Source organism: Musca autumnalis, unplaced genomic scaffold (assembly GCF_047663935.1).
Source record: "Musca autumnalis isolate F117 unplaced genomic scaffold, ASM4766393v1 scaffold_1, whole genome shotgun sequence".
In the NCBI taxonomy this organism is placed as follows: Eukaryota; Metazoa; Arthropoda; class Insecta; order Diptera; family Muscidae; genus Musca; species Musca autumnalis.
This window is the reverse complement of record NW_027411644.1, coordinates 209,291,286-209,317,000: the sequence shown is the minus strand read 5'-3', so window position 1 is coordinate 209,317,000 and position 25,715 is coordinate 209,291,286. Positions and strand designations below refer to the sequence as shown.

General features: G+C 37.1%; 1 protein-coding gene across 4 annotated transcripts in view; it reads right to left on the bottom strand.

The window, feature by feature from the left end:
• Positions 1-25,715, bottom strand: part of LOC141389026 (uncharacterized) — a 559,199-nt gene that overhangs the window by 346,437 nt on the left and 187,047 nt on the right. The window lies entirely within an intron of this gene.

Sequence of the window (25,715 nt, the reverse complement as noted above, 5' to 3'; positions counted from 1 at the left end):
ACGAATTCGCGAAAGTTACAGGCTGTTTTTGTTGACTTTGCCTGTGAGAATTGTATTTTTTTATACATATTTATTCAAACAAAGCAAATTTAAAATTATAAGTAGAAAAAATATCAAAAGGGTTTTAGTAATTGCGGTCGGTGCTGAAACTTTTTTCATCGAATCGATCTTAGAAACGCGTTTGCATTATTAGGACAAAATGCCCCACATGGTACTGGTGTTGTATTTTTGTAGAAAACAAATACAATTCTCACAGGCAAGGTCAACAAAAACAGCCTGTAACTTTCGCGAATTCGTTGCAAATGACCCCAAATTCTCTTGTCCGATATGTACAAAAAATATAAACATAAAATTCACGAGTTTATAAAGAAAAACCAAAAATTGCAATAGTGTCAAAAAATCTTAATATGGTCCGAAATGGCGCGATTTGAGAACAAATTGGTCCAGAACGCTTTGATAATGATTTTAAATTAGATTACAAAAAAATAAAGATTTTAATCAAAAGCAAATATGTTGTTATCACAGATAAAATTAAAAAATGCATTTCTGAACTTCAATGCATTTGGTGCGGAAACTTTTTTCGCGATAGAGAAAAATTGGCACCGTATTTCATAATAGTTTTCCATGCTCTACACGGCTATGTGGTGGTATTTTTTTGGTTATAGCCCTAATGTACATACATATAGTATGTGTAGTGTTAACAAAGAAAGACTCAATCCAAACTAATATTATAAAATCTCCTAATTTTCACATGATTTTGAATTATATTTACTTTAAAGCATCCTAATGTTTATACAAAATTTATAATCCTTTTGTCATCAATTGAACTACACTTCAACTCCTCTCTACTCGAATGTCATTTAAAGTGTTATTAAATTGTTGAATTAAGAAGAATCACTTATGTCACTGTTGCCATTTCGAAAAGAAATCTCATTTTGGGAATACAATTTTCTAATTTTCTATTAATGCATGCCGTCTTCACAATAAATGTTGCCAAGATGTTGTCCTCCATGTCCTCCAAGATGAAGTACAACAATGACATCGAATACGACGATGACGACGACAATGCTGATGATGACCCAGACCAGGCAGGCAGGCAGCCTGCCATCTTCTTACATCGTAGCATTCAGTGTTATCGAAAAAGGAACACGAACACGTACCGAGAGTAATCAATTGAGAAATATCAATTCATTAAATCAACAGAAAATGTCAATTGCTTTAAGTGACAAAACACTTAAGAAACCAACAGAGATGCAGACACAAATCCAAAATACTAATACAACGTTGAATATGAAGGCAGAGGGATGAGGAAGATAGATAAAGAGCAAGGGGGACAAATTGAAATTGTGACAAATATAAATATAGCAGGCTACACACATTGATTTGAAAGTAGAAAAGAAAATTGAAGAAGGTTGAAGACACTAACAACAACAGCAGCAGCAATGTTACACACATACAAATGTTGTTGTCCATCTTAGATTTCCCATAGTAGGAACTTCTGCATAAGATATTGAAGCTGATGCGTTGACAAAGTGTTAAACTAAGGTTAATGCACGTACAGACACACGACAACTTAATATGAATTGTATTCATTGGAAAATGTGCAAAATATATCTGCTAGTGAAAACAGAACAAAATGTTGTAGCTTTGAATAGCTATCGATTGACATAATAGGAGCTATAACTATGGTAAACTCTCATTTATATAACACAATGCAACATTTTTAAGGTGATCTTGTGCAAACAATTCGATCCAAGGATTTTTTGAAAGTACAGACCCAAATGACAAGAAACCCTAGTTGGGTTTTGTTGTGTCAGATCCAGCTCGGATTTTATGGCCCCATCTAAACATGGTTAAATATTGAGTTTTTAAAGAAATTCGGGGCTATATCTCTGAAACAAATGCGAATCTTCTTCTGGCCTCTAAAGCAAATTTGTAGATAAGGACAAGAATAAAATATTAGGAGAAATAGTGAACTCGAAAAACTACACTTATTGGCTCAAATTTCAAAATATATGCAAAAATTCCAAAATGTTTATACATTTCGCACCGTATCTCCAAAACCGTTAATTTTTTCTGAAAATTTTCTTTTGGAAAAATATTTCCTGGAATGTAACACAAAACCCTTCAGAACATGTCATTGTTGTAAAATGCCTCTATCTCGTTGTTTTCAGTACATTTCTCTACGACGATTTAATTAACATGTCAATAATGTGGTGAAATCCGAAATGCGAGAATAAACTGTTGCACTATAGGCCCAATGGCAGGTTTCTCAGGCAAAAAGTCTATTTTTATACCCTCAGCCTTTAGGCTAGAAAGGGTATATACACTTTCATATGGGCAAAATGTGCCTCATCGAAGTAATGGTTTTAGACCCCAAGTATGTTTGGACAAAATGTGTTTGAGACAATTTGGAGTTGATTTAGCAATGTCCGTCCGTCTGTCTGTCTGGCTGGTGCGCACGATAACTCTCGAACGGAAGAACCGAATCGGTTCAAATTTTGGCTTTCGTAATATTTTGTCCAAACTTAGTTTAATGTCGAAGCCTATCGGTCCACTCCTTCCGGTACCTCCCCACAAAAGTTCCAAAATGTTCGGAAAATTTGTTGAGGTTCCAATATGGACTCAATCGGCCCACTCCTTCGGGTACCTCCCACACAAAATTTCGGATAAGTTCAGTTAAGTACTTGCTCTCGAATCGCTTTGATTGTATTCACTTCCCCCCATACGACGGTACAAGTTTCATCAGGGGCAAGTCCATACTTCCGGAGAAAATGGCCGGAAAGGTGCAAAAAGCCCCTATGATACCTTGTGTAGTGGTTGGAGCGCAAGATAACTTTCGAACGGATCTGTCGATTCGGTCCAAAATTTTACCTTCGTTATATTTTATCAATACATAGTTTAAATTCGAAGATGGGCTATATCGGTCCATTCCATCAGATACCTCCGCCACAAAAGTTCAAAAATGTTCGGAAAAATTTTGCGCACGATAACTCTTGAAGGGAGTGACCGATGTAATCTATACTTTGCACATCCTAATTTATCTACCAGATATAGATCATGTTCGAATATGGACTATATTTGTCTACTCCTTCTGGAACCTCTCACACAAAATTTCGGATAAGTTCACTTTAAGACCTGCTGTCGAATCACTTTGATTTTTGTTGAAGCGATTTGCATTCGCTACCTTCATTACGACTGTAAACGTTTTTTCAGGGGCAAGTCTATATTTCTTGGGAAAACAGCCCGAAAGATGTAAAAAACCCCTGTGTCACCATATGTGCCGGTCGGAGAGTATGATAACTCTCGAACTATTCAACCGATTTGGTCCAACATTTGGTCTTCGTCATATTATATCCAAACTTAGTTTCATGGGGCAATACCGGTCAACAACTTCCGGTACTTCTCCCCAATATTTAAAAAATTTAACTTAAATGCTAGGACGATATCACTTGAATGGGGCCACCAATTTGGTCCAAACTTTGGATCTCCTAATATTTTATCAAAATTTAGTTTAACTTCTAAAATGGCCCATATCGGTCCTCCCTAAGGGTACCTGCCCTACAAAAGTTCAACATTTGTGTCTTAGTCCAGTTAATTTCTAATCCACATTTTTGTCGGCAAGTTCAAATGTCCAAAAAGGGCCACAAAATTCTGAAGAGTCCTTAAATACATTCGATCTGTCCGGAGGTGAAAGTTTCGATTCACATTGGCTGAGGGTATATATCTGTCGGCAAAGCCGACTGACAGTTTTTTTACTTGTTGAAGTCATACATTTGGATAAAATAGTAACGAAAGCTAACGGGTGCCACCGTGGTGCAATGGTATGCACACTCGCCTTGCACGCATAAGGTCGTGGGTTCGATTCCCCGGCCAAGCAACATCATAACACTTTTCAACGGTTGCAAAATACCCCTCAGTAATGTTGGCGACATTTCCTGAGTATTTCAGCCATGTAAAACTTCTCTACAAAAGTGGTGTCTTAGACACGCCGTTCGGACTCGGCGATAAACTGTAGGTCCCATATCATTGAGCTAATATGAATCGGGGTGCACTCATTGATATGAGAGAAGTCTCCCTTGTCCCTTATGGGATGTTTGTGGAACAATTATTATTATTATTATTATTATTATTATTATTATTATTATTATTATTATTATTATTATTATTATTATTATTATTATTATTATTATTATTATTATTATTATTATTATTATTATTATTATTATTATTAGTAACGAAAGCTATATCTATATCTGAACCGATTCCTTCCAAATTTTGCATATATATTTTTATGCTCACTATAAACATCAGGACGAAATTTGTAATGTCCAGCAGCTTCCAGTGACTTGTTGCCTCAAAAACCTGTCATTGGGCCCATAGTGTGTTGGTGTGCACTGTGTTTGAAATACGTGTTGTAAAAGTTATGATGCAGAATACCCCTGAAACAACATGAAGTAAGCATTTTAGAGTTTCGGAAAGTTCTGAGGAATTGTTGAGAACATTATTTGGAAGATTTTTGCAAAAGGTTACTTGGTTCAACTCCTAATAGTTTAGCCGATACTGACCAGAATTTCAGCAATTATGTAAAATTTTCTATATTTTATAGATTTTGATGCCCTAGATGCCCCTTAAAAACATATATCCTCGTAATGGGGGCAGCGAATACAAATTGCAACAACAAAAATCAAGGAGATTCGAGAGCAGGTCCTAAACTGAAATTTTCCCAAATTTTGTGCGGGAGGTATCCGAAGGAATTGACATACATATATAGTGCATATTCGAACCTAATCTATTTCTCGTAGAAGTATTACGATGTGCAAAGTATGGACGAAATCGGTAACTCCCTTCAATTTTTCCGAAAATTTTCGAAGTATTGTGGGGGAGGTACTTGAGGGATTGGACCGATAATGCTCATCTTCGAACATAAACTAAGTTTGGACAAAATATTACGAAAGCCAAAATTTGGACCCAATCGGTTAATCGGTTCGAGTGTTACCGTGCGCTCCAGCCAGCCGGGCAGACAGACGGACAGACTCTAAATTGACTGCAACGGATTTTTTCGTACCTTTAGCAAAGACTAAATACCAAATTTTTGTTATTCCTGTTGAATAATGTGGCCACAACCTTCAAAATACCGAAAATCGGGAGGCACCATTCCGTGGGGGCTACATGAAGGCGTGGATCTATACCGACAAATTTCAAGGGAACAATTTATTTGCTCAAAAGAAGACTAAATATCAAATTACAGTCATTTTGGTGTGATAATGAATCTAAAATTTTGAAAATACCGAAAATCGGGAGGTACTGTTCCAGGGGATATATATCAAAACGTGGACCGATATAGCCCATTTTCAATACCAAACATTCTAGGAGTTATAGAAACCTATATACAAATTACAAACGGATGGACGGACAGATGGAAATTGTTATATCGACTTAGAATTTTACCCGGATCAAGAATATATGTATATTAGGGCTATAACCAAAAAAATACCACCACATAGCCGTGTAGAGCATGAAAAACTATTATGAAATAAGGTGTAATTTTTTCTCTATCGCGAAAAAAGTTTCCGCACCAAATGCATTGAAGTTCAGCAATGCATTTTTTAATTTAATCTGTTATAACAACATGTTTGCTTTTCATTAAACTTGTTATTTTATTGTAATCTAATTTAAAATCATTATCAAATCGTTCTGGACCAATTTGATCTCAAATCGCGCTATTTCGGAGCATATTAAGAACTTTTGACACTATTGCAATTTTTGGTTTTTCTTTATAAACTCGTGAATTTTATGTTTATATATTTTGTGCCTATCGGACAAGAGAATTTGGGGTCATTTGCAACGAATTCGCGAAAGTTACAGGCTGTTTTTGTTGACCTTGCCTGTGAGAATTGTATTTGTTTTCTACAAAAATACATCACCAGTACCATGTGGGGAATTTTGTCCTAATAATGAAAACGCGTTTCTAAGATCGATTCGATGAAAAAAGTTTCAGCACCGACCGCAATTACTAAAACCCTTTTGGTATTTTTTCTACTTATAATTTTAAATTTGGTTTGTTTGAATAAATATGTATAGACAAAAATCCAGTCCAGAAGCGTCCAGAACGCTTTGATAATGATTTTAAATTAGATTACAAAAAAATAAAAATTTTAATGAAAAGCAAACATGTTGTTATAACAGATTAAATTAAAAAATGCATTGCTGAACTTCAATGCATTTGGTGCGGAAACTTTTTTCGCGATAGAGAAAAAATTACACCTTATTTCATAATAGTTTTTCATGCTCTACACGGCTATGTGGTGGTAAAAAGTGCAAAAAGTTATATCCCTAATGTATATACTTTATAGGGTCTCCGTCTAAAATTTCGATGTGTTACAAACGGAATGACAAATATTATGGTGGAGGGTATAAAAACGACGTTAAATTCTGTCCACCATAACTTATATTGAAAATGCCGGGAGCTACCATTAAGTGGGGACTATATCGAAAAGTGGCCGTATACCGACAATTCTATGCAGGAATGTTCTTGTACTCTAAATACCAAATTTTAGCCAGTCCGATTGTATGAATAATGCGGCTAAATCCTTCAAATTTTCGAAAAACAAGTAAAAAAGTATCAGTCGGCTTTGCCGACAGAGATATACCCTCAGCCTGTGTATATTGAAACAATTTTTTTACCAAAATACGTATGTATTAAGGAGGTTTTAAAAATTTTGGGCGTTTGAACCAACAAAAATGTTGATTAGGATTAAAGATCAAATGTTTTGCGGACATTGACCGTTATGGAAGTGGATCTGCAGCCACAACATATGGTGCCATAGGGGGTTTTTACACTCTCCGCTGTTTGCTCAAGAAGTATGGACTTGCCCCTAAAAAAACTTTTACCATCTTAATTGAGGCAGCGAATGCAAGTGCTTCAACAAAGTGACTCGATATCAGGTCTTAAAGTGAACTTATCCGAAATTTTGTGTGGGAGTTACAAATATGGACAAATATGGTCCATATTTGAACCTGATCTATATCTGGTAGATGTATTGGGATGTGCAAAGTATAGATCAATTCGGCCACTCCCTTCAAGAGTTATCGTACGAAAAATTTTTCCGAACATTTTTGAACTTTTGTGGGGGAGGTGCCTGAAGGAGTGGACCGATAAGGCTTATCTTTAAACTAAAACTATTTTTGGACAAAATATTACCAAGGCCAAATTTTGGACCGAATCGGCAGATCCGTTCGAGAGTTATCTTGCGCTCCAACCACCTCACACGGTGTCATAGGGGTTTTTTGCGTCTTTCATGCTATTTTCTCAGGAAGTATGGACTTGCCCCTGATGAAACTGGTACCGTCGTATGGAGGGCAGTGAATACAAGTCGCTAAATCAAAAATCAAAGCGATTCGAGAGATGGCCCTAAACTGAACTTTTCCGAAATTTTGTGTGGGAGGTACCCGAAGGAGTGGATCGATTGAGTCCGTATTGAAACCTTATCTAAGTCTGGAATACCTTTCATGATGGGCAAAGTATGGACCAAATCGATTACTCCCTTTAAGAGTTATCGTACGCACAAATTTTCCGAACATTTTTGAACTATTGTGGGGGAGGTACCGGAAGGAGTGGACCGATATGGCCCATTTTCGAACTTAAACTAAGTTTGGGTAAAGTATTACGAAAGCCAAAATTTGAACCGAATCGGTTCATCCGTTCGAGAGTTATCGTGCGCTCCAGCCAGCCAGACAGACAGACAGACGGGCGGACATTGCTCAATCGACTCCAAATTGTCTAAAACACATTTCGTCCAAATATACTTGGGGTCTAAAACCACTATTTCGATGAGGCACATTTTGCCCGTATAAAAGTGTATATACCCTCGTTAGCATAAATGCTAAGGGTATAAAAATATTCTGCTAAAATCTTGAAAATACTGAAAATCGTGCGGTTTCCGTTCTAAGGTTGTTATATAAAACGAGGCCCCTAGCGAAAAAATTCTGTAGGAAGTTTTGTAGCCCATTTCAATCATTCCGGTAGGATAATGTGCCTAAAACCTTAAAAACGGGGTGCACCGTTCTATGGAGGCTATAAACCAGGCGGCACTACCCTTAAATGTTTAATGTTTTTAAGATTCTCAAGCTTTGAGCCAAATTGGAATATGTTCACACGAGACACTGCGGCCTCAAAGTCTCTATAGTAATTTGTATGGGGCCAAAGAATATTTTGACGAAATTGCTCTAAAGGCCACATTTATTGTTTAATCGATGAGAAAATTTTACCAGTTAATTTCTGTGGCTAAAAAAGTAATCCTACAGAAAATGTTCACACTGACATATCCGTTGTGTCACCTGAACCCTCGACACCTTCGCTATGTAGCCAGTCAAATTATAGGTTATCAATATCGATCTCCTTGATGAATAAATAACAACGAATCGTGTTGCCAACGACATGGTCTTTGTGCTAGAAAAGTTTGTATTAAATCATTTTTTATTATCCATTATTTTTAAAAAATGCAGGCCCAAGAAAAAGACACACAAAAGCAAGAAATGACACTTCGTAATGTTGAAAGATGATACAACAACAAACACGAATATTGGAAATATTTTGCAAGCTAACTCAGTGCCTGGAATTTAGTTTAAATTGTTGCTTCTATATTGCTGGTAGTCATACATAGTTTTTGTAGATTTTGTTTACTTGTTGTTGTTGTTGCTAGTTTTTTGTTCTTATAGAGTTTTACAAGACAATGCCGACTACTTTGATTGTCTAAAGTTCTACACCAACACTCTGTTTTATAGAATAAATATACAACTATTTTCTTATCCGGTTGCTGTTTGGTTCGTTATGTTCCTGCTGCCGCCGCTGCACCAGTCAGCCAGCACGATGTATCATGGTAAGGAAATTTAAAACTTTTATAATGGTCCACAATGTAGTTTGTTGACTCCTTGCAAACAATTTAAACTTGTCCTTTTGTTTGATGTTGTTGTTTCTTCTAATATCATAATATCATTATATTTAGTTGAGAATTTTTGTTCTTCTTCAGGCTAACAAACATGCATCTAGCCAGCCCGTCGGTTAGCTAGCTCTTGAATGCATGGATAAACACAAAAAAACTCATTCTGTTGAATATCCTGGTATTATTATGATTCTCCTACATGCTATGCAAAAGGATACATCATCATGGCTCAAATGAAGTTTGTCCAGAATCTTATAACAAAAAATATTTTTGTATACTTTTTTTAAGAATTTTAAAATTAAGTAATATTGGGTAGATTGAGAGATTACATTTTAGTTTATTGATCATTGTTGTTCAGATTTTTGGCAAGCTTTATTTTTTTCTTGTAAACAAAAGACAAAAAATAAATGAATAATGGACCATATACAAGTAATGCACAAATATTAATTTAAAATATTTATTGATACAAATGTTAACTATATACAATATTTTTTGTATAAGTACAAAATGTTTGAACAACAAAATTTAATGCCAATGAGCTCACCAATCAGTCCAGTGGTTACCAATAAAGTCAGGGACAATTTATTTGAAGAAATTACAAAAAATGTGACTGTTTACCATAGATTACTGACAAAATATGTTGATTACATATCATGCATCATCAAAAAGGACGAAATTGGCAGTACTCTAAAGGCATTGAACTCTTACAACAAGCAACTGCGGTTCAAAATGGAAAGTGAATCGAATAATGATCTCCCATGTATTGATTCTAAGTTAATTAGACAAGGAAGTTCAATACTATTCATTCCATTTGATTTTTTTTTTTTGAAAGTTTGACATTTTTTAGCTTGGACGTACTCAGGACAGTTTGTCATACTGTTGTTTACAGTGACCAGAAAAAAATTACTTTGCAAAAAAAAAATTAAATTTACTTGTGAACATTTTCGTTCGATAATTTTTCACAACTTTCGACGTGGATCATAACGGCAAAAATGCATGAAGAAAAAAATAAAACTGTTTTTGATGGTAAATATTCGCATTTTCATTGTTAGGCAAGATAGTTAACGTGCAGCCCTCGTGCAAAGAGTTTTCACAACCAGTCATAACATTCCATTCCATTCTTAGAATGAAAACAATTAAGAAAGGCGTAGAGTTCTCACGATTTTGCTTGGAAACCGCAAGTCCTATGGAAATTGTATTAGAGCACATATTGTAGCTGTGAAAATTCTCTATAAGATTGAGCTTTATGACATTTTCTTAGGTTTTACCATTTTTGAGATATAGAATTTAAAATTGGGACAATGCATTGTCATGTACGGTGCTCCCTAACCAACTTTAAATGAAAGCCGCCTACACCTGGGAAGTTGTTGCAGATTCTGAAACAGCAATGTTAATAGATGAGAAAAATTCAACAACGAGAAAAATTCGCTGGAGGGGTTTTTAAATAAATTTTATTAATTATTAAAGTTCACAATTTTAGAGTTTTTTAGGTTTTCAGGGAAACCCCTAGTCATATCGAAATGGGACTAAGGAAATTTTTGTAGCGGTGAAAATTCTCTACAACATTTTTTTGTTTATTAAAAAATCCCTCCAGCTATTTTTTCTCGTTTTTGGATTTTTCTCATCAATGAACATTGTTGTTTCAGAATCTGCAAAAACTTCCCAGGTGTAGGCGGCTTTCCTTCCAAGATATTTTGTAATAAGCTGAAAGCTGTCGTTCCACAAAGCAGAAACGGCGTGCCAGTAGCTTTCCGCCTAGGGCATTGAAATCCCAACCCCATGTCAGACAGAAATTTACAAGACTATCCACACTTAAGCTACTCTCTTGAAGGAGTACGTGGTAAGCGCGCTTTAGAGCTTTGAATACACTGTGCAACATTTTTTAGGTGATGTTGTGCAAACAATTCGAACTGAGGATTTTTTGAAAGTACAGACCCAAACGACAAGAAACCCTAGTTGGGTTTTGTTGTGTCAGATCCAGCTCGGATTTTATGGCCCCATCTAAACATGGTTAAATATTGAGTTTTTAAAGAAATTCAGGGCTATATCTCTGAAACCAATGCGAATCTTCTTCTGACCTCTGAAGCAAATTTGTAGATAAGGACAAGAATACATATTTGGAGAAATAATGAACTCGAAAAACCACATTCATTGCCTCAAATTTCAAAATATATGCAAAAATTCCACTATTTTTATACATTTCGCACCGTATCTCCAAAATCGTTAATTTTTTCTGAATACTTTCTTTTGGAAAAATATTCCCTGGAATGTAATACACAAGTCCTCAGAACATGTCATTGTTGTAAAATGCCTCTATCCCGTTGTTTTCAGTACATTTTTCAACGACGATTTAATAAAAATGTCAATAATGTAGTGAAATCCGAAATGCGAGAATAAACTGTTGGTGTGAACTGTGTTTGAAATACGTGTTGTAAAAGATATGATGCAAAATACCGATGAAACAACATGAAGTAAGCATTTTAGAGTTTCAGAATGTTCTAAAGAATTGTTGAGAACTTTATTTGGAAGATTTTTGCAAAAGGTTACTTGGTTCAACTCCCAATAGTTTAGCCGATACTGACCAGAATTTCAGAAATTATGTAAAATTTTCTATATTTTATAGATTTTGATGCCCTAGATGGAGTTTTTCTTATGTGGTTTCTTCAAAAGATAAGTTCTACTAGTTTAAGGCTACAATATTGCTAAAGACAGCAGGGCCAAAATCCAATTGGTTTCTGAGATAATGGCCTGATAAATGCAAAAAATTGTAGATTTTTATACCCTCAGCCTTTAGGCTAAAGAGGGTATTTACACTTTGATACGGCCAAAAATGTGCCTCATCGAAATAATGGTTTTAGACCCCAAGTATGTTTGTACGATATCCGTTTCAGACAATTTTGAGTCGATCTAGCAATGTCCGTCCGTCTGTCTGTCTGTCCGTCTGTCTGTCTGGCTGGTGCGCACGATAACTCTCGAACGGATCAATCGATTCGATTCAAATTTTGGGTGTCGAAATATTTTGTCCAGATTTGATTTAAGTTCGAAGATGGGCCATATCGGTCCACTCCTTCAGGTACCTCCCCCACAAAAGTTCAAAAATGTTCGGAAAAATTGTCCGCACGATAACTCTTGAAGGGAGTAACCGAATTAGTCCATACTTTGCACATCGTGACATTTCTACCAGACATAGATGAGGTTCCAATATGGACCCTATTGGTTCACACTTTCGGGTACCTCCCACACAAAATGTTGCTTAAGTGCAGTTTAAGGCCTGCTCTCGAATCGCTTTGATTTTTGTTGCAGCCACTTGTATTCACTACCCTCATTACGACGATATTATTCTTTTCAAGAGCAAGTCCATATATCCTCAAAAATCAGCAAGAAAACTGCAAACAACCCATATAATACCATGTGTCGTATTTGGAGCGCACGATAACTCTCGAACGGATCAACATATTTGGTTAAAATTTTGGGTCTTTCAATATTTAGTCCAAACTTAGTTTAAGTTCGAAGATAGACCCTATCGGTCCACTCCTTCCGGTACCTCCCCCACAAAGGTTCAAAATTTTTCGCCAAGATTGTGGGCATGATAACTCTAGGAGGGAATAACCGAATTGAGCCAAACTTTGCTATTGGTAATATTACTTTCAGGCATAGATCGAGTTCTAATATGGACTATATCGGTCCACTCATTTGAGTACCTCCCACACAAAATTTGGAAAAGTATAGTTTAACAACTCCTCTCTGATCTTAATAATTTGTGATGCAGCAGGTTGCACTTGCGGCCCCTGTTACGACGATGTAATTTTTTTCGTGGGCAAGTCCATACTTCCTGAGATAATGACCCAAAAAGGTCCAGAAAATCCTACCGGCACCACCTAAACTGGCTAATGTGTAAAATAACCCTTTAAGAGAGAAATCGATTTAGCTCAAACTTTGTAAATTGAAAAGTAAAATTGTCATATATTTAAATTCAGAAAATTAAGTACAACATATTTAATTATATAGTCTGTAAGGAAAATATCCATAGACTAATAAAGAAAAAAATATTTCCTACAGATTTGTATTAGGTCCGAATATGTGCTACATCGGATCACTTCTATGGGTACACCCTACCCAAAGTTTGGAAAAAATGCACTCGTCTTGGATCATTCTGAATTTTGTTGCAACATGTAGTTTTTTGCGGCCCTTTCCATCCTGGAAAATTTTCCCAACAGCTAAAAAACCTACAGAAGTACTGTGTTAACTTTTTTTCTTCGGGTACGTGGCTGAGGGTATATCTCTGTCGGCTCAGCTGACTGATACTTTCTTACTTGTTTTTAATTAATTTCTCGTTAGAGACGAGCTTACTGACCAAGATGCTTTTTGAAAAAGGAAAGCCGACGATACGAACCCACAAAAAAAAAAAAAAAACAACTTGCATTTGAAAGAGGAAATAAGTTAGAGGATAGCGAAGCCGCCCCACAGTCGATGTGTCTGAGGAGCCTTCCTAAACCAAAGGCGAAACATGCATGTCACACAGTGGTGATTGTGTGGGTTCGTATCGTCGGCTTTCCTTTTTCAAAAAGCATCTTGGTCAGTAAGCTCGTCTCTAACGAGAAATTAATTAAAAAAAATTAATGAAACATGACCTTCGCCTAATAGGCAAAATTTTCAAATAAAAATCAGCTTGAGCCAGGCTGGGGTTCGAACCCACGTCCTTGAAAAACACATGGAAAAAAGTGTTGTCACGGCGTGTTAGTGTTCAGAACCAAACTCATAACTTTCAAAGGCTACGCTAAGCGTTTGTCATGAAAGCCATACAAAGATTTGAACAAAAAATTCAACTTTGTAAAAAAAAACAACTTGCATTTGAAAGAGGAAATAACTTAGGGATAGCGAAGCCCCCCACAGTCGATGTGTCTGAGGAGCCTTCCTAAACCAAAGGCGAAACATGCATGTCACACAATGGTGATTGTGTGGGTTCGTATCGTCGGCTTTCCTTTTTCAAAAAGCATCTTGGTCAGTAAGCTCGTCTCTAACGAGAAATTAATTAAAAAAAAATAATGAAAAATGACCTTCGCCTAATAGGCAAAATTTTCAAATAAAAAAAAAAGTGTAGATTTAGCCCGGTTTAGATGAGGCCATAAAATCCTAACTGGATCTGACAGGACAAAACCCAACTAGGGTTTTTGTAGTCTAAATATGTACTTTCAAAAAATCCATACTAGAAGATGTTTGCATTTTCAGTGTTGCATAGTGATATCAAAACATAGTCCTCAAGAAGCGTGAATACGAACTAAATAGCTGGCGTTGTAGTTCGACTGCAGCAAGGTACCCTATACCCAAGTTCAAAAAAATTTGCTGCATCGCCTTTTTCGCATTGAATGAATGGATCGACTAAATGAGCAAACAGATGTTTAGGATTTAGTAAGCAATTATGATCAATTGAATGTAGTTTTTAGTAATGGTGAAACTGAGATTGGGAAAACAGTCAGCTGCAGAGACGACATTAAGTCGCTTCCCTTTTGTAATGTTTTAGCAAATCCTGCGTTTATTTTGATGTCTAAAACCCGAAATAGGCTACGAAAAATCTGTTCATAGTTCAATTTTTCAGGGCTGAAAATTTTAAAGACCTATCTGTAACTCTGAATACCAACCCAAAAGCTTTCAAATGCTTGAAACTCATCAATCAGCATTGTTCGAAGAAGTCAGTTTTGTGAGCATGCGATCAACTTCTGTCGGAAGAAGGCTAACCACTCACTGAAAGTTATGTTCTCCAATGGCAACGTGAATCAGAGATCATCAATGAGTTACTTGTCCCCGTAAGCCAATTGTGCACGCACAAGTTTTTTGGGCCTTTTGTTTTTTTAATGCGTGTGTTTTCTTGCACTCTGTATTTTTTCCACCACCACCAAAAATACTTGCGACGCATCAACCCAGCAAACCAAAATCGGAAAAAACATAAGAGTTCGGACCGAATTCGGTCCGAAAGTCGGATGAAACGTCCGAGTTCGGATCCGAATTCGGTCCGAACTCTGACCGAAAGTCATATGGCGTGGTTGACGTGTTCTCTGACCGAAATTCGGATGAAAATCGGATGTTTTAGCCGACTTTCGGACCGAATTCGGTCCGAACTCTGATGAACTATCGTATAAATTTCTGATGTATTTACCGACTTTCGGACGGCTATCGGTCCGAATTCGGAAGTAAAATCTTATGAAATTCGAAAGTGTTTTAGTTAAGAAATATCCAAATCCTATAAAAGTTTATCTACTATAAACATATTAAAGGTTTTAATATCATCTTAACAAACTGTGGAGAACAACAAATTCGCCAACACGATCTGTGGAAATACATGTCTTCACATGCAAAAAATGTTCATACACATAAAAGTGTTAATAAACTTAACTTTGGCCATATGCAAATATAAAACATAGTGTTGAAGTTTGACGAAGAAAATCTTTACTTTCATTAACTTCACAAAAATAAAGTATGCAACCGATCTCTATGAATAACATTTAAACACTATCATGCATCAACACGAATAACAAAAATAAACCAAATTTGTTCTCCGATACAGAAACTAAAACCCGAGCACTCAATTTTTCTTCGTACTGCATCAATGTCGGCACATCAACAATTACACATTTACAATGTGCGAGCGAAACATGTACAATTCAAATAGAAAAATTTCCTTCAGAGAGGGAGAGAGAGGACAGAAAAAGTTCGTCAGACTAGTCGGACAGAGTTCGGACCGAAGTCGGTCAGACGCCTCGGAAAAAACTTCCGACTTTGAGCAGACGCGTCGGACGTCCGACATTGTGTTTGCTGGGAAGACCGTTGCTTGTGCGTAATAAGTAAAACAAGTATTTATCATATTTTGCACTGTTACAAAACCCGCAATCGTAGATAGTTTGCCAAGTGACTTATCAAGTGGAAGCACACACACAACATTACAAAAAATAAACATTTCTAATTTTATTTTTTGTTGTTTCGTTTGTGTGTGATTTTCTTTATTTGCTTGGAATGTTATGCGTGCTTTTGAATGCTCTTCTAACCTTTGAAAATCAGTGTTAGAAAATTATTTTTGCTCTCACTCTCTCGGAGAACATAAGACAAACGGTTGAATTACAACCCAGTGGGAAAATGGAAGCAATGGTAAACGAGAAGGTAATGCAGAAGCACTATGGTTTATTGATTCCAGAATACATTATTGTTAACACGAAACATGTCCTAGGAAAATAATGCATTATTTTCTTGAGTCCAGAAGAAATGAATGTGTAATCTACGAATTGTCTGTGTACTGATTCCACTACCATTAGATTTGGGAATGCAGTAGGTAATCAATGTGCAATTTTTTGGTCATTTGCATTCTTTTCTCGATTACAAAGGTAATGCATTCCCCATTTTCCCACTGGGAAGGGTTGAAAACAACACTTGATGTGCGATGAGCAAGAAAGTAAAACAGAAAATGTAATTGCGTATTTAAAACTACTTGGCAATGCATACGCAAGTGTCAAAAAATATCCATTTTTAAATAACTTATTTTTAGAGTGGCTAGCCACATTCGTACATATTTTGAGAATGCCAAGCAACACTTGCATTTATTTTTTAGAGTAGCAAGCCGCACATACGCTTGTTTTTTTGCATGTGGCTTATGAGTGTCAAAATCAGCTACTTACGCAGTTCTCTGACGTGAATATTTATCTTTCTTGTGTGTTTTATGATTCTATATAAATTTACATATATGTGGTTCTAAGACTTGTGTTCAATTATGACTTCAAAAAAATGCCCAAAAATATATACATATATCACAAATATTGTCAAATATTTCATTATCCATTTCAAAAAAATTCCCAGTACGAATCCGCTCGCGAGCCAGTTTTTTGTTGATGCGGACAAAAGTTATGGCGGTTTTATTTTATTTTTAAAGAAAAAATTGTTAAAAAAAACGCTAATTATTTTACCGCGAGCAATTGCTACTAAAAAGTTATCTGGAAGTGGCTTAAGTTAGTAGATTGCATAATATTTGTTAAATGTTACTCAGTACTCGCGAAATGTAAAATAATTTAATTTGGAGGCTAAGATGTAGCATCGGCTGCATCTTAGCACTAAAAAACTTATAAAATATCGCTAATTTGCGCAAAATAAATAAAATTGTTGTCCGCATCCGATTTCAATGTCCATTTTGAAAATATACATCGATATATATCTATTTCAAGGCGATCAATCAAGAACCGTGGATGTAGCATCCCACACTATTTTTTGGGATAAAATGAATGTAGCTCCCTTATCATTGAAGTTTTCGAATCTCTGTTTCCGCTAAAACGAAGATGCTGTACTAGTTGTTTCATTGCAGTGGACACGAACCGCAGAAAAAGCGATAAAATACGCGATATTTTCAAAAAAAATTTAGGTGATTTTCCTACTTTGGAATTTCTCGTAACTCGCGTTTTAGTAGATGGATTTTCACGAGTAATGATTTATTGGATTCGGAACATAAAAAAACTAAAATGTGCAATGCAGTACGAGGTATTCTAATGCCAATTACAAATATTAAGCCCGAAAAATATGATTTTTAGAAAAACGTTCGCACAAAATTTCCTCAATTAGATGCAGATTTCTATGAAGCTGTGCAGACTACATTCACAATATACGTATCAAATAATTCAGAATCGCAAGTACTACAATCCTATATATGATTTTTTGAAAAAGCTGTTTGCGGAATGAAATTAGAAGAAATTTTCAAAAAAAACACTGTAAATTTGGCTTCAAAATGTCAGCATCATTTAATGGTAGAAGCAGATAAAAATTTGAAAAGTAATACATTAGTGAGATGATCCCCATTTAGTTTGCTTCTACTTTTACTTTGACAGGAAACTCGTGGAAAGTGTGGTTTAATCTTAAATCGAGAGAAAACAAAAAGCCAAGTTAGCTTCAACCCATTTTTATACCCTCAGCCTTTAGGATAAAGAGGGTATATACTAGACCTGGGCGATTTGTGTGGAAGGAAAAAACCTTAATAGGCCCTTCGCGTTTCTGATTTCTGGGATTGAACTGAGCAAAAAAGTCTACTGGAACATATGTCTACGATGAAAATCGAGCCTCCCGATTTTAACTTTAAGTTTTTTATCTACGTTTTTTTTTTGACATCTTGGCATATAACAGCCAAACCATTGAGATTTTCGAGCCATCGCAAAGACAAAAATTGCAGCCAAGACAGTAATTAAGAACTCTCTAATACATCGCAAAAGCATTGGAACGCTTTTTCAGGCACTTTTGGTCTTGAGAAGGTGCAAACTTTTCGGAAAATGTCAATAAATGACACTGTGCTACAAAAGTTGACCAGAAAAATATTCAAGCGTTCTGATGCAAAATTCCATCGTGTTGGGATCCATGGAGAACGAAAATGTCTTTAGTTCGTTTGGGTCGCTTCGTTTTATTTTTTTATAACGGTAAAAATAGTGAAAATCTGGGTTTCTTATATATTCAAATTTAAACGGGCATATCTTATTTTTTCCACAACGGATTTTCTTTGATCCTTCTTCCTTTGAAAGTTAACTGAACTGAATTTCTCACAATTTTCAAAATAAATTTTGAACGAAACAAAAAAACATTATATTTTTGAAAATAATGAGAAATTCAGTTATAGGTTTTTTGTGGGGTTTTTTCAGACTTGAACCACTGTAACTTAGCCATTTGGTAACCGATTTAAAACAGTAATAGCTTATTCAAAAGATATTATTCACCCCTTTAAAAGGAAGAAGGATCAAAAGAAATCCGTAGTGGAAAAAAACAAGATATGCCCGTTTAAACTTGAAAATGTAGGAAACCCAGATTTTCACTACTTTAACCGTTACTTACTTACTTACTTAGCTGGCCCATTACAGAACATTTGTTCTATAGGCCGAACTAAGAAAAGATCTCCAATTCTCTCTATTTGTTGCTTCGCTTTCTGGAATTCCGCGCCTTTTCATCTCATCATCCACTTGTTTGCGCCATCTATTCCTTGGCCTGCCAATTCTGCGTGCACCGCTAAGCGTCCGTGTTTATACACCTTTTTAGCGGGGTCATCATCGCTCACTCTTATGATATGGCCTAGCCAACGCAATCGCTGCATGTCGATACGTTTAACAATATTGATGTCGTTGTACAGCAGATACAGCTGGTGGTTCATGCGACGTCGATATTCACCGTCAACGAAGATTGGTCCGTAGATCTTTCGAAGAATTTTTCTCTCAAACACACCAAGCACTGCCATGTCTGCTTGCGCAAGTACCCAGGATTCGGAGCCATACATCAGCACGGGTAGTATCAGTGTTTTGTAGAGTGTTATTTTTGTTTGACGAGATGTGGCTTTGTTTTTGAACTGCTTACTTAAACCAAAGTAGCATCTGTTGGCCAATATAATTCTTCTTTTTATTTCACAACTGATGTCGTTTGTTGTGTTTACGGAGGTGCCGAGGTAGACGAAGTCTTTTACTACCTCAATATTATAGGAACCAACTTCCACAGTCGGTCCGAGCTCAATGGACACATTTCGCGTCGACACCATCAACTTGGTCTTCTCACCGTTTACCGCCATACCCACTTTAGCAGATTCTCCTTCGACCTTCATAAAGGTATCAGTTACTCCTTTTACTGATCGGCCTATGATGTCTATATCATCAGCATAAGCAAGTAACATGTGACTATTGGTGTAGATTGTGCCACTTCTTTTGACGTTTGCCTCTCGTATAACCTTTTCCAGCAGGATGTTAAAGAGATCACACGAAAGGCTGTCTCCTTGTCTGAAACCTCTTTTGGTACCAAACTCTTCGGAGAGGTTCTTTCCTATTTTAACTGAGGACCTCGTGTCAGTTAAAGTCATTTTGCAAAGACGGATGAGCTTTGCGGGGATACCAAATTCAGACATGGCTTGGAATACCTTTGAACGCAGCGGGCTGTCGAAGGCTGCTTTATAATCGACAAAAAGGTGGTAGGTGTTGATCTGCATCTCTTGGGTCTTCTCCAGGATTTGCCGCAGGGTAAATATCTGGTCAATGGTGGACTTGCCAGGTCTAAAGCCGCATTGGTATGGTCCAATTATCTCGTTGACCATAGGCTTTAGTCGTTCGCACAATATCCCTGACACGATATTGTAGGCAATAAGGAGTAGACTTATGCCCCTATAGTTAGAGCATACAGTCTTATCTCCCTTCTTGTGGACGGGGCACAGGATACTCAGGTTCCAATCGTCGGGTACTCGTTCTTCCTGCCAGATGGTGCTAACTAGCTGATGAATACACCTTATCAGCGTGTCGCCTCCGGTTTTGAACAGCTCGGCTGGTAAGCCATCGGCTCCTGCTGCCTCAGTATTCTTCAGCCGATTTATTGCTGTCTTTACCTCATCTTGGCTGGGCGGTATACATTCAATACCATCTTCTGGGATTGGGACTGTGGTATCTTCGTCGTCTTCGCTGCTATTGGATACCAACAGTTTTGAAAAATGTTCTTTCCATATCCTGAGTACACTATCTGTATCTGTTACCAAATTACCTTGCTGGTCTCTACAGGAGGATGTACCTGTACCAAAGCCATCAGTTTGATGCTTGACTCTTTGGTAGAATTTTCGGACTTCATTCTGGCTCCTGCACATCTCGATTTTTTCACACTCCCGCTTTTCCATCTCTCTCTTTTTTCTGCGGAAAAGACGTTTCTCCTCTCTCCTTTTCTCCCTGTATCTCTCTCGTGCGCTACGCGTTGCTACGGCTTGTAAAGTAGCCCTATATGCCGCATTTTTCTCTTCGGTGGCAGCACGACACTCCTGATCATACCATGGATTCCTTGGTGGAGGCCTCTGGTATCTAAGTATGGATTTTGCGGCTGTTTGCATGGAGTGGGCAATGCTTTGCCATTGCGCTGATATGTTATCGGGATGAGGAGTGCTTTGATTAAGCTATTGGGCTAGTTGAGTGGAATATGCTGTGGCTATCTGTTGTGATTGCAGCTTACCGATGTCTAACTTTCGTGTTGTGTCTGTTCGTACTTTGTTTGCTACGTTTAAGCGGGTGCGTACCTTTGCTGCAACAAGGTAGTGGTCCGAATCAATGTTTGCGCCTCGGAACGATCGTACATCCAACACGCTCGATGAATGTCTTCCATCTATCACAACATGATCAATTTGATTTCTTGTTTTCTGATCTGGAGACAGCCAGGTGCCCTTATGAATATCGAGATGATTAAATCTGGTACTGCTAACTACCATGTTTTTTGCAGCTGCAAAGTCAATCAGCCTCATACCATTGTCAGATGTTTCACTGTGGAGGCTGAATATCCCGACTGTTGGGCCAAAGATATTCTCCTTTCCAATTTTGGCATTAAAATCGCCTAGAATGATTTTAATGTCATGGGCAGGGCAACTGTCATATGTTTCTTCTAAGCGCTAGTAAAATATATCTTTGGTCTGTTCGTCCTTTTCTTCAGTGGGAGCATGGGCGCAAATAAAGCTGATGTTGAAGAATTTAGCTTTTATTCGAATTGCAGCAAGTCTTTCATTCACTGGAGTGAAGCTGGATACCAGATGTTTTAGTCTCCGACTAACTACAAATCCGCAACCAAACTCATGCTTTACGTCATGGCAGCTATAATACAGTGCGTCACCTTTAGGTGTTGTTGTGACGCCTTTCCCAATCCATCGTATTTCCTGTATGGCAGTAATATCGGCCTTGTACTTTTCAAGTACGTCTGCCAATGCGAAGACTGCACCTTCTCTATAAAGAGTGCGAACATTCCAGGTGCAGATTCGCAGATCATGGTCCTTAAAACGTTTGCGGGGTTCGTCAACTTTAGAGGAGGTTGTTTTTCTTTTCTTTCGTTTTTTCATAGTAGGATGTTTTTTCTAGGGGAGGGTTACTAACCCGACGCCCAAACCCAAGTTTTTAACGTTCTTATGGGAGAACGCGCGGCACATGTTAGCTCACTACCTTTAACGGGTGTTAAAGGCAGTTCCCCAGGTGACACCACGGGGAGGTCAGTGTCCACTTCAGATGAAAGAGGGACCAAAATAAATCCTGGGCTTTGCCATGTTAAAACCGGTCAGGACCGTTGCTTGGTATCTTCCATCCCCTACGTCACCCTTTTACCGTTATAAAAAATAAAACGAAGTGACCCAAACAAACTAAAGGCATTTTCGTTCTCCTTGGATCCCAACACGTGAGAATTTTGCATCAGAACGCTTGAATTTTTTTTCTGGTCAACTTTTGTAGCACAGTGCCATTTATCGACATTTTCCGAAAAGTTTGCACGTTCTCAAGGCCAAAACCGCCTGAAGGAGCAAACCGATGCTTTTGCGATTTATTAGAAAGTTCTTAATTACTGTCTTGGCTACAATTTTTGTCTTTGTGTTGGATCTAAAGTCTCAATGGTTTGGCCGTTATATGCCAAAATGTCAAAAAAAACGTAGATAAAAAACCTGAAGTCAAAATCGGGAGGTACGATTTTTACCGTAGACCTATGGTCTAGTGGACTTTTTTGCTCAATTCATTCCCAGGAATCAGAAACGCGAAGGGCCCTTTAAGGGTTTTTTCCTTTCACACAAATCGGCCCGGCCTAATGTCGATACCTTTGTTCTTAGACCGAATTTCTCTTGTGTTCTTTTTGGAAAACGAACCTACTTAATTTCGTCTTTCTTCTCCATATTTGAGTTTTACCCTTCAAATTATCTTATTTCGATTTTATAACCCAGAAATGATCACAAAACTCACACTGAAAATTTAAAATAATTATTTTTTTGTTTTGGGGTGTTTACGTCCATAATAACAAAATAGAAGAAAGTCAAATAATGGACTTCGTCAGAAATGTTTATACCCTCCACCATAAGTTTCTTTTGGTTTATGAAAGTACTAAGATCTTCATCCAGGTTAAGGTTTATTCCTTTGGGGAGTAGAATATCTTAACTGATGGACATCGCTTTATCTAGATAATATTCTGTATGGTGGTTTTCTGCATATTGAGATTCCAAAATACCAAATTACATCAACTTCAGAAGGAAAATGTAGCTAAAACTATTTAAACAAGTATCAGTCGGCTTCGCCGACAGAGATATAACCTCAGCCTATGTGAATTTAAACTTATTTCTACGGACAGATCGAATGTATTTTGGGTCTTTTCAGAATTTAGGATTAAAGTTCAAAGGTGTTGCGGAGGAGGTTCTTGAAGGAATGGACCGACGTCCACAATGGACATATTTCGGGAGTTATACCTTTTCGATAGATACCACACTCACTAGTCATTTCAGTGGGTCATCGTATAACTTTAAAAACAGGACCAGAACGAACAGCAAAGGTAAACATTTCCAAAGGATCTCCGAACAGACCCTAAACTGCACTTAGACACAAATGTTGAACTTCTGTGGAGGGGAGGTACCCTAAGAAGAGGACCGATGTGGGTCATTTTAAAAGTTAAACTAAATATTGACAAAATATAAGGACATACATTTTAGTGACATGTTTTAAATATGGGGGGAAGTACCTGAAGTTGTGGACAGGTATTGCCTATCTTCGAACTGAAACTAAGTTTAGACAAAATATAAAAATGCCAAATTTTGAACCAAATCGGTTAATTAGTTCGAGAGTTATCGTGCTCTATGGACTTGCCCCTGATGAGAATTCTAACGTCGTATGTGGGCATTGAATGCACGTTGTTACAACAAAAATCAAAGCGATTCGAATACAGGTCCTAAACTGAACTATTCCGAAATTTTGTGTGGGAGGTACCCGAAGGAGTGGACCGATTGAGTCAATATTGGTACCTCAATTTTACGAGGTGCAAAGTGTGGACCAAATCGGTTACTCCCTTCACGAGTTATCGTGCGCACAAATTTTCCGAACATTTTCGTACTTTTGAGGGGTAGGTACCAAAAGGGTGGACCGATATGGCATATTTTCGAACTTAAACTAAGGCTGTACAAAATATTACGAAGGCCAAATTTCGGACTGAATTGGCAGATCCGTTCGAGAGTTGTCTTGCGCTCTGACCATATATGGGTTCAAAGGGGTTTTCGCACCTTTCAGGATCTTCTCAGGAAGTATGGACTTGCCCATGATAAAAAGTTTACCGACGCATAGCTGGCAGTTAATACAAGTTGTTACAACAAAAAATTTAAGCGTTATCCGAAATTTTGTGTGGGAGGAATGCTGGAACCTTATCTAAGTCTGCCAGAAATTTTACGATGTTTAAAGTATGGAGAAAATCGGTTACTCACTTTAAGAGTTATCGTGCGCACAAATTTTCCGAACATTTCGAACTTTTGTGGGTGAGGTACCGGATGGAGTGGACCGATATAATCCATCCATACGAAAGAAAAATTTTGGACCAAATCGGTGGATCCGTTCGAGAGTTATCGTGCGCTCCAGCCAGCCAGACAGACAGACGGACGGAAATGACTAAATCAACTCCAAATTCTCTGGAAGGGATTTCGTTCAAATATACTTGGGGTCTAAAATCATTATTTCGATGAGGCACATTTTGTCCGTATGAAAGTGAATATACCCTCATAAATGCTGAGGGTTTTGACTAAATCTGTTTTAGACAATTTGGAGTCGATTTAACCCAGTCCGGCAGTCCGTATGTCTGCCTGGCAAGAATTTACGATAACTCCTGCTCAACCAAATTGTCTTAAACTTAGTCCTAGTAATATTATTATCCCACTCAAAGGGCGGAACTTTCCTGTTTAGTCTTCATTGGGTCTACTAACCTGTCGCTGCAGCTTCACTTTTTGATCTATCCTCCATTTTGGTATTTCAAAGTTTTAGTCAAATTATCCATTCGAAATGGCTGAAATCTGGTTTTAATATAATTTATGGTGGAGGGAATAAAAAGTTCCGCACGGCCGAGCATAATGCCGTTTTTAATTGTTTTGTATAGTCACTGACTGAGGGTATATGGGCAATATTATTGAAAATTTAACATCGTTGAAGCCAAGGTTTACCCCTTTCTAACTCGCGAATAGTGGTTGTATATTGTACAATTTTAATGCTTTTGGATAAAATGAAATGTTTTTAGACTTGGCAAAAAATATCGGCCTTCAAAGTTGATTTGCGTGGAAGCTGTGGCTATATTTATGTTAAAAAATGGGTAAAAATGGGTTGAAGTCAACGTGACTTTTTTTGTTTTCTCTCGATTTGTGATTAAACCACATTTTTCCCGATTTTCCTGTCAAAGTGAATGTAGAAGCCAACTAAATAAGGATCATCCCACCAGTGTATAACTTTTCAAAATTTGATCTGCGTCTACCATTAAATGATGCTGACATTTTGAAGCCAGATTTTAAGTGTTTTTTGATATTTTCTTATAATTTCGTTCCGCAAACAGGTTTTTCAAAAAATCATATATAGGAATGAAGAACTCACGATTCTGATTTATTTGATATATGTGACGTAAATGTAGCCTACACAGCTTCAGAGAAATCTGTATCCAAATACGAAAATTTTGTGCGAACAAATTTCTAAAAATCATATTTTTCGGGCCTAATTTTTACAATTGTCATTCGATTTACTCGTACTTGATTGGAAATTTTTGATTTTTACGTTTCGGATCTAATAAATCTATACTCGTGAAATTCCATCTACTAAAACGCGAGATACGAGAAATTCCAAGGTAGGAAAATCACATAATATTGTTTTTGAAAATATCGCGCATTTTATCGCGTATTCTGTCGGCCGCTTGTACTGCTATGAAAAAACTAGTGCAGCATCTTCCGTTTTGCGGAAACAAAGATTTAAAAACTTCACTGATAAGGGAAGTACA